Source organism: Chrysochloris asiatica, unplaced genomic scaffold (assembly GCF_000296735.1).
Source record: "Chrysochloris asiatica unplaced genomic scaffold, ChrAsi1.0 scaffold00208, whole genome shotgun sequence".
NCBI lineage: Eukaryota > Metazoa > Chordata > Mammalia > Afrosoricida > Chrysochloridae > Chrysochloris > Chrysochloris asiatica.
Window position 1 is genome coordinate 1,242,598 of NW_006408726.1, and position 14,070 is coordinate 1,256,667.

Genomic DNA, 14,070 nt, shown 5'->3' on the forward strand with positions numbered 1-14,070 from the left:
TGGAACAACAGAGCAAGGGGGTACATGGAGTAAGATATGGTTGGAATAAGGAAAAAGGGGGAAATAATGTTAAGATGCTTGGCGGTCTACTGAATCTTGGTATTCTTTGCATTACATTATCAAATAAACACTGGAAGGGGAGAGAAAGGAAAAGCCAGAAATATCACCATAGAAAGCATGTAAGTCTGTCTTCTGCCTGTAACTGATTGGAATACCTAGTATGGGGATACAACGTGTCTAGTGAAGGAGGCTGCCTACGGAGCTTCTGCATTACATAAGACTATAGGTGGAATCTTGAACAGCATCCAGAATCTTCAGATGTAGAAAATTTCCCCCTGAGAGGATGGGTAGATCAGCCTGGAGCAGCTAGAGGAATGGAAGATACTTCTTGAAAGAAAGACTGACAGGAAAACACAAAACAGACTGACCAATGACTACAAGAACAAGCAAGTTGCCCGCATAGGAGACATCAAGGCAAGGGGTCGGGTCCCCTCAGAGTAAATCCCCTTCCAAGACTAAGATTCAATGGGAATACATGCTCTGATGGGTGACCACGTTTGCCACCAAAAAGGGGAAGAAAGGGAAAAACAGCTATAAGGCTGCGAACTAACCCCTACAATGGTTAATAGACTCCCGTGAACCCAGGTGGAGACCTGGTTGGCCAGCAGTGTGGCAAGACCTGGGGAATCTTGGGACCAGAGTCAGTGACATATCTATGGAGGACTTGAGTGGAGGGTGAAGTGTCCAGTGGATAAGAATAGAGGGCATATCCACAAGAGCACCCACACATACAGACAATACCCATTTGACCTAGCCTCAATGACTGGGTGATCAGAGCTCAACTAGAAGAAGAAAAAAGAGGGGGGAAAAAAAAAAAAAACCTGATATAATTAGATGAACTTGACCTACACTTATGGATGCAGTAGCTCAAAAGAGGGAACAAATCTTTGTAGCAGGGATCATTTTCACCCCCTCCATACACAGATTAGACAGAGATGAGCAACTTGGACATTGACTATCTAAAATGGGGAGGCTACAAAGGCAAGAAGTAACTGGCTTATAAGCTTTCAAGAGGGAACCTAGATCGAGAGAGCTTGGAGCAAGGTAGAATCTCCACTGAGTAGTCTCCATTCTGACTAGGTAGGACTGATTAAAGGAAATGTAGATAGGTCTCTTGTGATGCAAGGGTGAATAATTTTTACCAGGACGGATTGTGAAGGTTGTAAATGTAAAGGTGGGCATTTTGTGTCAAGGAGGGGAGTGATTAACTTTGCAGGCAGGAAGTGGATGTCCCTGGAACCATGAAGGGAGAAGAGTGGAGAGCAGAACCCTATCCAGAAAGGCAGTGATCCCTGAGATGAAGGCAGAGGACTCAGGACCCAGGGAGGAAGAGGGGCTGTGTGCTGATGGGGGGGAGGGGGCGGCCGGAGGAGCGGGGAAAGCAGGCTTATAGGATGCACCCTTTCGTTGATTGGTGATGAATGGAGGGGATTGTAACCATGGCAATGAAACAATATACGATGAGATGAATGTAAAACTAATGTTCTCCCATGTAAACTGTCACATAATTCAGAATAAAACTTAAAAAAAAAAAAAAAAAAAAAAAAAAAAAAAAACTTAAAAAAACTTTTAAAAAAATGAAAAAAATAAAAATAAACCATGACATTTTTAATTGCCTCATATGCATATGAAAGATGGACAGTGGATAAGGAAACATGGAAACAAACTGATGCATTTAAACTGTGGTGTTGACAAAGATAAGGAACTCCTAGAGGATGATGAGACTTAATCTTAGTTATTTTGGATGTTTTTAGTATGGATCAGTCCCTGGAAAAGGATATTGTGCTTCATAAAGTAGAAGGTCATGGAAAAAGAGGAAGACCCACCAATGAGATGGGTTGACACAATGGGAATATCAATGGGCTTAACATAGCAATGACTGCCTTTAATGATGGTGCAGGAGTAAGTGGTGTTTCTGTCTGTTGAGCATAGGGTTGCTATCAATTTAAACAAACTCAAAAAATACCTAACAACAACATAACAGGTCCCTGGTTGGCATTAGTCTTTGACAACTAACTGAGAGATTAGGGATTCAAAATCACCCAGAGCTGCTTCAGAAGAAAGACTGGTGATCTGCTTCAGAAAGCTCACAGCCTTGAAAATATTAAGGGACACATTTCTACTCTGCAAACCATGGGATGGCCATGATTCAAATGGACTCAGTGACCACTGGTTTGGTTCGGATTTTTTTATACTAATCTCATAGACTGGAAAATAGAATACTGTTAAGATAAAAATTCACTTTATGTGGTGTAGCACTGTGAGTTAATGCACCGAACGGCAAAGTTGGTTTGAATTTCAAGATCAGCAGTTGAAGCTGACCAGTTACTCCTAGGAAAGCCTATACAGGGTTGCTATGAATTGGGACTGACTCGGCACTTAAGAACAACAACAACATATTCACTGTCTTACCAAAATTAACACAGCAGGTTATTATTTTTTTAATGATGAGCAAATTTTAGTCTGTATTTGAAAAGTAAAAGTATCCAGAAAGCAGTTGTGATCTACATTACTTAATATTGAGAATAATTAGAAAGACATAGTAATCAAGGGAGCAGAGCAAAGGTATAGGCAATTAGAATTACATAGCAAAGCAGAGAATTGAATAGAGGATAGATTTCTGACAAATGTGATAGGATAATTTAAAGGAAAAAAATAATCTTTTTAAAAGTAGTACTGGAATAATGGGATACATCCATATAGAGGAAAATCTACCCAGATTTCAACTGCAGATAAAAAATGTAATTTGACATGAATTTCAGATGTAACGATAAAAGCAAATAATAGCAATCTTTTATAAGAACACACGGAATGTTTTATTGACCTTGGATCAAACAATAGTGTTTTTAAAATAGGACACAGAGAGCACTAAAATCAATTAAGAAAGAAAATAATTGTAATTGGACTTTGTCAAATACATTAAAAAAAAAATTATTACCAAAAGATATAATTAAGCAAATGAAAAGGAAAATCATAGATGAGAATTATTTATATATCTATGAAGGGGCTTCAAGGAGCTCTGGTAGCGTAGTGGTTACGAATCAGGCTGTGAACCTGATAGTGTTCCATTATTGACCCTTGAGAATCCCAGAGAACTGGAAGCATCAGTTTTCCAGCTGATGACAGACTTTTGATTTTTTTCTTGGTCTGGGATGGTGGATGTTTTCATACTATACTTGGCTGTTTGCTCTCAGGCACATAGAAATGAATTAATCTCTCATCACTGGTAACGACTTTTTTAAAAGAAACTTTTTACCTTCTTCCCAGTTTCAGTCTAAATTCTGTTTGCAGACGTCCTAACACTTCTGTTTATGCTCTTCTGTTAATTGTTTCAGTATCCATCTCCTATAAACTTTAAACTCAAATCTGTTGTGGATTATATTATAGGTGGAGTCATGGCTGACTTGCAAATGATTTGCCACATAATGGACTATCACTCATCTATCTGACAGGATCTTTTAATGTACATGAAAATGTTGTCATCAGCTGTGGATGGGTATTTTAATATAACTGACTACGTACGGAAAAGTTTTGACTTTTATGTGTGTATAAACTTTGGACATTTTAATGTGTGTGAAATACTTTTTATTTTAATTTCTATTTTCATTTCCTTGATGGCTTATGATGTAATCTATATTTACATGCACTTTTTGATCATTTGTATACCTTCTTTTGTCTAAATATACATACTAAAGGGAATTAATAATTTTAATAATTGATTATCTGAAAATTTCAGGATAGATGCTAGTTACGGTTTTTGAAAATTCTCATAATTAATGTTATTTATTAAGAGAAGCTAGAGAATGCTGTTAATACTGTAACCACTACAGATTTGTTCTGCAACTGCAAACATTGCTAAAGAGGGAAATATTATAAGTGCTAAGTATACCAATCCATGTAGTTAAATATACTTATGGACCATTAGCCTTCACAATTCCTCAAGTCATGACTCATTTTGTGAAAATGATTGCTGTTGGTACCATAAAAATAACTCCTAGGGGAATAAAATAATATTTTTATGCCTGTTGAATTCTAGGCTCTATATTTTCTAAAGAGAAGTAGTCCAGCAACAACAGCAACAAAATAAAAACCCCACAGTTGTTTAGATTAATGAACCCTGACATGTATAATGTAAATTCTTATAATTATATTTTTCTTTTATTCATAAAAATTGAAATAATTATACCAAGAAATCCTTAAAAATAAACTGCTAAAATTCACAATGGATACAATTTCCTCTTCATTCTTACCATTTAAATTGTGAAATACTTCTGTATTTATGTAAATACATTCACATATATTTACATGAAAATGTTTTAAAAGCAGACACATTCTAATATGAAAAGCTAATGTGGACATGGAGTAAAAACTGACATACAAAGGTGAATGAAATTAATTTTACTAAAGGTTTATATTATTAAACTCTTTGTTTTCCAATAAATAACTGAACTTTTTTTTTTCTTTCTTAAGTGGTATTTTATTGTTTAAGGGTCAGTACAGAGACATTATGAACAATTTGTACACATTTCTTAATGTATGTACCAAAAATCTAAGAGCCATGTAGTTATAATTATTTTCTAAATTCCAGCGACTTTCCAGCTTTAAATTTGGAGGCAAATTTTCCTTTGTACCAAAACTTTCAAGTACCTATAACTTCAATTTTTTATAGTCATAAGTCCTACTAATTCACAATTTAACATCACACACACTACACACCCAAATTTTCAAGCTTTCATAGCCCGTAACAATGTTATGAGAAAAACGGGACTACCACGACCAAAGATATCACAGAACGCACACAGTTCTGACAGGCAGAATCAAGATGAGTGGAACAATTCTAACGAAAGCAGCATGGAAACAGAATTTCAAATATTCAAGACATACAAATGCATGATTATGACTCCCAATTGCCATTTAGTATGCTTTGTACTATGGGATTTTAAACTCTCCCCATTCCCCAATGGAATGTTAAGTTGACACCCAAGATAGTCAAAACCTCCCATCAGTCAACATCCCACTATTTTCTGGTTGTACCAAAAAATTAACAACCAGGAAATTATTTTACCTCTTAAAAAAAGCATTTACATTTAAAAAATGGGATGAAGTGGGATTTCCTCCATCTTAATAATGTTTCTAGAGCTACTAAAAAACTTGCATTTATAAAATGTTTTTTGGTTTGTTTGTGAAGTGCCGTCGAGTCGGTTCCGACCCATAGCGACTCTGTACAGGGTTTCCGAGGGTGTAAATCCTTACGGGAGTAGAAAGCCTCACCTTTCTCCCGCGGAGCGGCTGGTAGTTTCGAACCGCTGACCTTAAGGAGCTCTGGTAGCGTAGTGGTTACGAATTGGGCTGCGAACCTCAAGGTCAGCAGTTCGAAACTACCAGCTGTTCCGCGGGAGAAAGGTGAGGCGATCTGCTCCCGTAAAGATTTACAGCCTCGGAAACCCTGTTCAGGGTCGCTATGGGTCAAAACCGACTCGACAGCACTTAACAACAACAACAAGTCATACTTCCAACTATATGTGAGGCTTCTTCTGAAAACTCCACCCTCCTTTTCCAAGTTTAAAGGAATACTTAGCATTTGTCAAATAAATTATTTTTTAATTAACTGTTTATTTATAAAATAGTTGATAAAAATATTCCTCTGGATTGTACAAGAAGAGAGATAGAATACAGGACCCACTGACACGATGTGATGTGATAGACAAACGTTACTCCGACTTGGCTTCTTTCTCTCCTTCTTCCTCAGAGGCTGGACTCTCCTTGTTTGTAGTTTCTCCATTTTCATTTTCGGCAGGTAAATCTTCTTTAGTTTCTTTGGTTAGAAACTTCAGCCTATTTTCCCTTTGCTCCCCTTTCCCCTTTTGTTGCACTTTTTGTCTGCAGATTTATCCTTTCTGGCTGCCTTTTTTGGCTTAGTTTCCACTTTTACAGGAGCAGGTTTCGCTGACAACCTCGCTGATCTCTTGGGCTCCTCCTTCACTGCCCCTTCTGCCAAGCTGACCCTCCTCGTGGACATCTTGGCAGTGGAGCAGGCGTGTGCGGGGTAAGGCGCATGGTGGGAGCCTGTGGGCAGTGGGACACAGAGAACCTTCTGGAAGCTGAGTTGCCTGGCCCCTGACGCTCTGCCAGCCGCTTGAGCTACTGGGACCCGCGGCGAGGGCAGTCAAATAACTGAACTTTTTAACAGAAAATAAGATTGTTGTTGTTGTTCAAGTGCCATCAAGTCAGTTCCAACTCAGAGCGACCTGATTTAATGTTTCTGAGGAGGGACTGGTAGATTTGAAGGGAGAGTCATTCACTAGCTAGAGGGTTGTCACATGTTAACCCAGTCGATGGGGAGGACAATATGCAAGAAGAGTGAGGTTGGCAGAAGAACCATGTAGACAGAAGAAGACACAGGAAGGTATGCAAGGGCTAGTGGGGATAGAGGTAAATAGTGATATATACACAACCTTAGAACAAGTGTTCTGTGGGCAAATATATGGAGAGACACACAGGCTGAGTAGGTTTGGGAGGAAGAGTAGGAGTAGACACATAAATATATAGGAGTTTGAAAGAGGATATTTACCTGTATCCTGGTGTGGCACTATGGGTTAATGTGCTGGATTGCAAACTCGGTTTGAACCACAAGATTGGTGGTTCAAGCTCACTAGCTGTTCCTTGGAAACCCTATACAGGCTGGCTATGGGTGGAAACCAACTTTATGGCACTTAATAACAAGCTTTCCTGCAAACAGAACTATGAATGTGGTGGAGCATACAACAGACAAAATGGTAAAAACTTTTTAAATATTATTAAACACCTTAAGGCAAAAAGTTGCTGGCCCCAGGGGTTCAGGACCACAGTGTCAGGGGACACCATGATCAAATGCATAACATAGTCCACAAAAAATATGCCGCAACCTACTTTGGTGAGTCGCTTCGGGGATCTTAAAAGTTCATCTAAGATGCAGCTATTGGTCTCTCCAAATGTGAAAAAAAAGAAGTGTGATGAGAATTGAAAATTCTTGGAGTCAATTAGTTCAATGGATTAAAGGAACACATGAACATCATTCTCCATGTCTCTGAGAACAGAAGAATTAGATGGTGCCTGGCTACCACTACCAGACTGAAAGGGATCACATTTAAGGTAATTTTAGAATGAGTGGGATAAAATATGAAACAAACTAAAAATAAATAAATAAATAAGAAAAAATAAGACTTGGCATACTAGTTAGAAAGATACTAGTTGTTGTTGTTAAATGCTGTCGAGTCAATTCTGACCCATGGTGACCCTGTATAGAGTTTCCAAGGAGCAGCTGGTGAGCTTGAATGACCAACCCTGCAGTTCAAATGACTTTGCACTCTGATGCATTAGCCCACAGCGCCACACCACTAGAGGAACGTGAAATTATAGCCCTCAATCACCCTTTGTGACCCAATTTTCAGCAAAGTTGTAGAAAAGTATATAGGTGGAACAACAACACTCACCATGGAATGGTCAATCATTAAAAATCAAAAGGATGACATTTAACTAAGGACAGAGTTGAGAAAGGATGGGAAGTTTTGTGGAATGGAAATACCCCTAAGGAAATAGGAAGTGGAACAACTGTTGTTGTATGAAGGGGATAGCAGTCATTGAAAGGAAGCTAAGTGCATGATTTGTTGTCTGTAAGCCTTCACTCAATTTACACACACAAAAAAAATTTTAAGTAAAAAATAATAATAAAGGAGGGGGACAGAGAAGATGATGTGCAAAAGTTTGAGATCTGTCAATGTTGTTTAGACATGAAACTTATACATAGTGATGAGGGACAGAAGACCAATTGTTGAAACTTCTGGGCAGGCTTTTGGTAAAATATAGCAAAGATTTTATGTTTTTTTTTTTTTTTTCCTTTTGATACAATGGTTCCATTTGAAAGAATATACAAAAGTGAAATTGTCATGGAAAGTGCAGTATTTCCTGGCTTCCAAAGAGCACTCTGGCTATACTTCTTCCAACACAGATCTGTTTGTTCTTTTGGCACTTTCAATGGCATTTTCAATATTCTCCACCAACAGCATAACTCAAATGAATCAATTCTTATAAGGTCTCCCTATTCACTGTCCAACTTTCACATACATATGAGGTTATTGAAAATACCCTGGCTCAGGTCAGGTGCCATAGATAATGTGTAGATAATTCACAAATAAACACATTTCTGTACATATGGTAAAATTTAATAAAATTTAGTTTTTACTTAGACTATTTTAATATTCAGAATATTAAAATAGAAAATGGTAGAGATAGGTTAAGGGCTCAGTTCAGAAAAGGAGGTGATAATGACTAATTTTATTACTGGGTTTTTAAAAAAAACTTTATTAAAAATATTTTTAACAGCAAATAAAACTGCATCTAAAGGCATTTTTTTTTTTTTATGAAATGTTAATTCTTACAATTTTTGCACATCATCTTCTCTATCTTCCTCTCTTGGAGCTGACTCGACACCACCTAACAACAATAACAAAAGCATGACTAAAGTGGTTATCAGGAATATCCTGAATTAAGAGAGTTTAGGAAAAGAACTCTGCTCAGCTCATACTTTCCTGATGATTGTTTGACTGACTTGTACTTAGAATTGTCAGTGATTGTGAGAGGTAGGCCAAGACTATATTTGGGGGTTTTTCTATCTTCCATTTCACCAGATGATTTATTTTCTCCTTCCTGAGAACTTGATTCCAAGTGACTCGCTGGTAATTTTTTATTGATGTCATAGATGATGTCTAAGAAGATATTGTGCTTTTTATCTTAGTACAAGACTCTTTAATTTATAGATCTTTAAAAAATAAATTTGTATTTAGATAGTGCATGTGTCAAAGCAGGCTCTAGGGATAGATTTATTTCCTACCCATTTCACAGCTCCTGAAATTGCATTTATTAACAGATACCTCTTTCTCTAAGGGTTAAATTATCACTCCCCGTGTTTGGAGGTGAGGAAAGTGTGAAAGCCCTTACATTTTGAAGGGGAAAAAAAGGCAAACCAAAGAGTTAATGCAAAAATCCTGTCAGTTATGAAGATGCTTAAGGTCTCCTTAATGTTACTTCTTGGAAATAGATTTGGAAACTATCTTCATACATATGATCCGAGATACAAAACAGAATCCAAAATAAGCATACTGGAGTCCTCGTGTGGCACTGTGGGTTAATGTGTTAGACTGCAAAGTCGTTTGAACTGAAAGGTCAGTGGTTCAAGCCCACCAGCTGCTCCTTGGAAACACTATACAGGGTTGCTATGGATCCGTAATGACTTGACGGCATTTTACAACAGCAACAACATCCAAAGACTGCCTCCTCCAAGTGTTCTATATTTTTGTGGTGAGCACCTAGACAACACCTAAGCATTCAGACTTAAAGTGCTCCTTAATATTCCCTGATACTTGGAAGTACAAAATGAAAATTGTATTTCTTTGAAATTGAATAAATCTATGCTTTCAGATTTCTTATATTCCATAAAGTTTTTAGTGCTGTTTCTTAAGGGAGGGAAGAGAAGAAATTGGGGGGAAAAATAACAATTACAACAAAAATACTAATGTTGTTGCAAAGAGCTGTTGAGTTGATTCTGGTTCATAGCGCCCCTGTCTGTATTGGGTTTCCAAGAAGTAGCTAATTGGTTTGAACTGCTGACCTTGCAGTAAGCATTCCAGTGCTTATTCTACAGCACCATACCAGACTCTGGAGATATGAATATGCCTTATAAATTCAAAGAATCACATAAAGTCAAAGGGGTTGACATCCGAAGACAAATTGGAATTAAGATGTCTTACATATTTTGATAAAATACCTTGCTATCAACAAATATTAAAGGTTTCTGATTATGTCTGAATAATGTGAGTCAAAGATATAGTTTACATTTGTTATCCTTGAAGAATGTTTCCTTTTATAGTACAAAAATTTGCATCTAATATGTTTTGGGAAAAATTAAGTCTCTTTGTTGTAAGTCTGTTGTTGTTGTTGTTGTTGTTGTTAAGAGTCGGTTCTGACCCATAGCAACCCTGTACAGGGTTCCCAAGGGTGTAAATCTTTATGGGAGTAGAAAGCCTCATCTTTCTCCCGCGGAGCAGCTGGTAGTTTCGAACCGCTGACCTTAAGGTTCACAGCCCGATTCGTAACCACTACGCTACCAGAGTGTTGTAAGTCTAGAGTATCTAAAATTGGGAGTTAGATGATTTTTAAAATATACTACCTAGGAGTTATATTAAATTTTGTAATCCATTTAATGAAATGTGATTAATTCAAAATGATTAAATATGAATTCTCAAATAGCATTATAATTAAGAAATTAATTCCACATCAACATGCTTGGGAAGCTCCATTCTGGTATAATCTCTAGTTCCTCCACTGACTTGACATGGGGACATTAATGGCACATGGGGGAGTATACAGGTTTGCTAATAATACAGAGGAGAAGTAAGGAAGCAGAGCAGCATCTTAACCAAAATTCTCTTGGTCAATAATAGGAAAACATACAGTCAGGTTAAGCCAAAAGACAATTGCATAAGGAGAGAAGGTTATCTTCTGGACTCCAAAAGATTACTCAACTTCACGGAGACCCCAAATCAGAGCCCATTTTGTTCTCTCTCTTTCCTCCCATCACCTTGCTCCCAAAAGTTTAGAGGTCTCATTCTTGTAATTACAGCAAGAAAAAGCTGAACAAACTGAAAATCAACAGCTATTCTTAGACTTTATTTCCAAGAACCTCATGAGGTTTGGAAATCTGTCTCTTTCTAGATCTAATGTTAGGTAAAGAATAGTAATATGAGATACACACAAGCTTTCTCTTTAGCAATGACTTGCTAGAGTTTTTAAGAGAAAATATTTTCTTTTAAACATTTACTCAATCAGAGAAAGAACATTACAGCCTCTTCTGGTGTTATTAAAGAGGGGTAAGCTAGTACAAAATCAACAAGGGGACAAAGTTCAAGGAAATAATAGGATAAGTCAATAATACATTGGTTTTCCAGTTCATACATACACAAGTTTATATTAAACAAAATGCTTTGGAACATGTCTCTGTGATCAGTGGATGCCTTCCAATGAATTCTCTCAATAATACATCTGTCTTAGCCTTGCTAGGGTGCCTGCAATCAAAACAGTGGCTTCAAAAAGAATCTGTTAGGCCAGTTAAATTCAAGGCAAGGCAGAGAAGTTAGCTCAAAATACTTTGCTCTTGTTGTTGGTCCCAAAACATAGCAATGCTGGTTAAGATTTCTGAGGAGAGGCTGGTGAGTTTGAATCATTGACCTTTTGATTAGCAATCCAGAACTTGTTGTATGTACAATACCAGAACCCCCAGAAGACTTTAGTGACATTTTTTGGGGGATGGATTCCCAAAGAGGAAAATTTGATAGTTTTTCTTGAATGGCACAGAATGATTGTGTGAGCTTATTAAGAAGAAGTTTTAAGAAAATTTAAAACTGTATTGGTGAGAGGAGAAGAAAATGACTACGAAAATTGTGCTGAGGAATTTTTTTACCATCATGAGAATATATTTGTTTATTAATTGACAGTAGAAAGATTGTTTTATGAAGATTTCATTGGAAACTATACCCCTGATTTTGCCCCTTCAGACTTCTTTTTGTTCCCCAAACTCAGAGAACACTGAAAAGGAAAAAAAAAAAAAAACACCTTAGAATTGCTGAAGGATGCCAAATCTGCCATTTTGAAGTGGTATAAATCAAAGAGTACAGAATTATTTGGGGGAAGGTTACTTCAGAAGTGGATAGACCTAGGTGAAGGATTGGTCACAAAACAATAGTCTCACATTTTAATACTTTTGTTTAATAAAGGTTTCTAATATTTATCCTTACAATTTAAAATCACTGTTGTCAAGGAAACAAGAAAGATACACATGGAAAAAATAAACCACCAGAGAAATATTATTGAAGATCACATTTCAGAGACCTAAGCCCACTAAAAGAACAAGATTTAAACAAAATATTATAAAATGTTTCCCTCTACATATTGTTATTGTTAAATGATATCTAGTTGGTTCTGACTCACAGCCTGGTGAGTTTTAGCCACCGACCTTGTGGTTTAAAATGACCATTGGGTCCAATGCCTATCTTACAGTAACACAGCAGGATTTCCCTCTATACTTACCATAATATGAACAGGAGTCCAGTATAATGATAGTGGGTTAAAACTGAAAAACTATATGATTCAGAATTCCTCTGAGGAGGAGTAGCTAGAGAAATTCAGTATCAGGAGAAAAGACAAAAAGAAGGACAGTAGAGTAACTTGAAGCTTCTGGAAGCCACAGAAATCATTAAACACCAATGACTGAAACATAAATCTTCACACTAATACCTTTCATATTGGTATTCAATACAAAATGTCCATTTTCAACAACAACAACAAAAAAATAAGTGCAGGCTAATTGACAAAAATAGCACAGTCAGTTTGAACTGACAAAGTCAACACCAGAACCAAAGTTAGAGGAAACACAGATATTGCAAATAGCAAATAAGGAACCTGCCAAAATAAATGTAATATAAACAGAGACATGAGATAACAAAAAACGAAATAAAGAAGAAATTATATAAATAAAAACAAGATAAAAAAAATAGGAAAACAAAAAATGACTCTGATGATCTCAATGGCAGACTCAACAAAAGTGAAAAATAAATAAACAACCAATAGGCATTTCTCAAGCTAAAATGGAAGTAATAATTAAAAAATACCAGCAATGCAGGAACTTTGACGTGATTTAGAAAGCTATAATATACATTTTTATTATCAAGATGATAAAATAAATTGGAATATAAGAAATATATGAAGCAATATGTCCAAAAATTCTCTATATTTCTTCAAGTTCAAAGAACACAAACAAAATAAATGCATACATACAAACACAGATATACACATAAAAACCAATGCTTACCAGATTTAACCATATTCCAGACTTAAATGCTTAAAACAAAATAAAAAGACAACCTTGAAAGACAACAATAATTTAAAAAATAATAATAATTTCCTAAAGGATCAGAGATAATAAGTATATCATACTTCCGGAGAGAACCCTTGCAATTAAGAAAAGAGTAGAAATAATTATTTAACGAATTCAAAGAAAAAAGAAATAATAACACCAATTTAGAATTCTATACCAAATTAAAGCAGCTTTCAAAAGTGAAGAAGAAAAGTATTTTCTCAGACCACACAACAATTAAGCTGGAAATTAGTAAGAAAGGGGTAACTTGAAAAAATCCTAAAGCTAGAAATTAAACAACACATTTTTCAATAACCTTTGTGTAAAAAAGTTTCAATGGAAATTAAAAAGTTTTCAAAGTAAAAATGGAAATAACATACCAAGGCAGAAGAATTTGTAAAACCCCAGTACGACAGCATGCTGAAATGTTTGCTATCAACTTATTTATCCACTTTAAGCACCATAATCTTTGCTAGAGTAGATTTAGTTCACAAAGACAATATGTATGGATATTGAAATTCTTGTTTACTTCAAGATAATAAATGCAGCAAATAGTTTATGTGATTCATTATATATGTTGCATATTTATATATAAGGGGAGTTCAATAAATTTGTGGGGAAATTCCATGATTTTTCATTCCATTTTCCACAACTTTTTGAAGCCCCATCATGTGTGTATATGTAATTAAGAGAAATTTGTTTTCCTCAAGGTCATGTGCAATATTCTACCTACCTGATGTGTTTTCCTGAAGGTCTTGTTGTTGTTGTAAGGTGCCATCGAGTCAGAACCGACTCATAGCGACCCCATGCACAGCAGAACGAAACAATGTCTGATCCTGGGCCAACCTCACTACCAATGCCACACTTGAGTCCATCAATGATGCCACCTGGCCAATCCATTTCATTGGGGTCTTTCTCTTTTTCTCTGACCCTCCACCTTATCCAGCATGACATCCTTCTCCAACAATTGTTTCCTCTGGACAATATGTCCAAAGTAGGAGAGATGAAGCTTAGCCATCCTGGCCTCCAAGGAGCACTCTGGCTTCACTTCCTCCAAAACAGAT

The 14,070-nt window shown here is 36.4% G+C and overlaps 1 pseudogene; it reads right to left on the minus strand.

Annotated features, from left to right (window-relative positions):
• Positions 1-4,999: 4,999 nt before the first annotated feature.
• The window catches only part of LOC102829653, a 48,466-nt pseudogene continuing 39,395 nt past the window's right edge, over positions 5,000-14,070 (minus strand).